Raw genomic sequence first — 2,933 nt, forward strand, 5'->3', positions numbered from 1 at the left:
CTTGATGTTTTCTTGTGGTACCGGCATGGTAAAGTTAGGATAGAACCATGCCGGTCCGAATATTCCATGGAATATTTAGTGGTAGGTAAAAAGTTTTCTGCGTGCCGGGATGTATTTTTTGGTTGAAGACCACGCCGGCAGCTGTTTCAAAATGGGGGATATCTGGTGCCGACATGCAAATAGTATGAATACCATGCCGGTTTTGGTAGTTCCTGCATAGCATTCATACTACGTGTATGCCGGCACCAAGCTTTTTCAGAGAAAAATGGCGGTTTAAATTTTTTTTTTGAAATTTTCAACCTCTTAGCAGCATTACTTGTGTGTTGGGGTTGCTTGTATGTCGAACATATTTACGTTCTTGGGTTGGTTCTTCAAAAAACACTTGATGCTCACGAAAATCATGATCCAAGGGTGTTGGTTGTTCATATAACTCCAATTGTGAGTTGTTATCATTAACCGAAGATTGGAGATATGATTGTTGTTGTAGTTGAGCTAAAGATTCAACAGCTGAAATTCTCTCCTCACAATCATCTTCCATTTTCACAAAAAAATTTCCACCCAAAAATATTTTTCCCTCCTTCTACTCTGACCTCACTCATACAAATTCAAATAAAAATACACACTAATCTATCCCCAAATAATTAAGATTTTACTAATTATTATTAACCACTAAACTTGATTAGTGAGGGCTAGTTAAGGAATTAAAAAATAATTACATAAGAAGTGATCCAGATTTAATATTTGGATTCCTATTTTGTCATGTAGTTATGTCCCCCAATTAGTTTCCATATCCCCAATTACGCGTTCCTAAAATAACCTTGTAACAGTAGTATATTTTTATAGGCCTACCTAGATTCAAAGTCATTATCAGAGAAAGAGATCTTGAAGTTTGGTGAGAAAGATATGAATGGAGGAGCAGGATTTGAGGCGGTATCTCTAACCCGTGGACTCGTAGGAGGAGATACCATTCTTTCGTACTTACCTGATAGCATATAGGTATACTTGCGTCGCATCCTACGGTAATTCCAAACCATGCTCCTAAGTTTGAAACTCTCAAGTTTTTGGAGGCAGTAGTAGGCAAGGTTCCAATTGTACACATTGAGGACATTGTTGACGCACATCTCTTCTGCATGGAACAAGCTTCTATGAATGGTAGCTATTTCTTTGCAAATGGATACGTGACAGTAAATGAAATCGGGGATTACTTCCGGCAGTACCATCCAGAGCTCACTATAGCACAGGAACAAGAGTAAGGAAACTTAACTATTGATTCATCTGAATTATAAACTTCCAAATTTTGTGTACATTTTGATCCACACTCTTTTTAAGTTGACTTGTTGTGTTGAAATTGCATTGCAGGTCTGAGGAGGATGAAAACATGGAAAGAAAAATCCGTTGGGGATCAACTAAGCTGAATGATTTAGGTTTTGTTTACAAATGTAATGTCAAGAAAACATTAGATGACAGTGTGAAGTGTGCACAGAGATTTGGTGATATCCCATTAAGACTCTAATTGTATGGGAAAACCTAGATATCAGCAGGTACGTCCTGAAGCACAGTGTTAATGGTGAGACTGCGTCTCAATAAATTAGAAGAGGAGGAGGATCTTAGCAACTTCTGCAATCTCGCCAGGCAATCCATCTCTGCTTAGGGGCTTTGCAACGGAGAATAAAGAAGTGGGTTTGGTTGTAGTTTAAACTAATACACCCTCCGTTGTTTTGTTTTTAGAAAAAATTAAGAAAATTAAGTGAACTAATCACTGAAAGTGGTCTCCATAATACTTGTCAGCAAAAAAAGTAAAGTGAAATGGTTCATATGACACTTGTCATCAAAAGAAATTAAGAGAAAAGTGGTCTCATAAAACTAAAGTAATATTTGACTTTCCCAATTAGTAAACCAGCCTATTAGAAAGGATTGGATGGAGTATATCTTTTGAGTAGTAGATGTTACATTTTGGATTGATCAGTAAGGAAATTTTACATTTTGGGTTGCCAAATTTAAATCCACGTAGGGGTTCCTAGAAGAGATTACGATGAGGCAACGAAAGGAATGAAGGTCAGTTGTGGCTAGCGAATTTTTATCTCCTAAAAAATAAAAGAAATATAGGTTGTGACTACCAAGAACACTGCATACATGGCGACATATAAGATTGGACTCTAGTTTATTTTATTTTTGAAGCATGACTTTAGTTTATTAGTCCCACATCTCTCAGTTTATAAAAGGAAGGCAGGTTTAAATAACATGAGCTTCACAACTAAGTGGGCCCTTTGGGGACATCCGATAAAATTGGAACGATATAGAGAAGATTAGCATGACACGTACAAACCTAGAGAAGGTCCAAACCTTTTTAACTTTTTTTTTTCCTGCTCTAGGTCTCTGTAAATCTATCAATGTTCTAAACTAAGTTGCGAGTATTGTGATTTCTAGAAGAGAAAGATGTAGAAAAAGGACATATGAACTAAACCAATATAACTCATCAGACAACCACCAAATACCTGCTTCAGCACAGCAGCCTTTCTACTTTCTCTTTGGGTGTCCAGCCTAAGCCTGGTTACGACAGTATGTAAACTCCCATTTGTTACCCAATCTCATGGGATGTAATGCTTTCAGCATACTCGAAAATGGGTGAGACTGAGAAATTACGGGCTACTTTTAATAAAAGTTGATTAACTATAAGCCTAACATATCTAATATTACACATAGATCATTCTTGAATCAGGAATAACATTTAATTTTCAACGAGTAAAGTATGAAGAACCATACGAAATCAAGAGTATATGCGAGAATGATCTATGTGAATGTACGTTAGTAACGCGTTAGTAACACACAGTGAATCCGAAAATAAAGGATTTATGAGCTGTCATCCACTATGTATAACCTTATATAAAGGATAGATCAACCATGTATAGGGGATCTTTTGGAGTGCTTAGACA

The 2,933-nt window shown here is 36.7% G+C and overlaps 1 pseudogene; it reads left to right on the forward strand.

Moving 5' to 3' along the window:
• The first annotated feature begins 2,261 nt into the window (after nucleotides 1-2,261).
• LOC113341496 lies at nucleotides 2,262-2,347 on the forward strand (annotated as a pseudogene).
• Nucleotides 2,348-2,933: the final 586 nt, after the last annotated feature.

Source organism: Papaver somniferum, unplaced genomic scaffold, assembly GCF_003573695.1.
Source record: "Papaver somniferum cultivar HN1 unplaced genomic scaffold, ASM357369v1 unplaced-scaffold_29, whole genome shotgun sequence".
Lineage (NCBI taxonomy): Eukaryota > Viridiplantae > Streptophyta > Magnoliopsida > Ranunculales > Papaveraceae > Papaver > Papaver somniferum.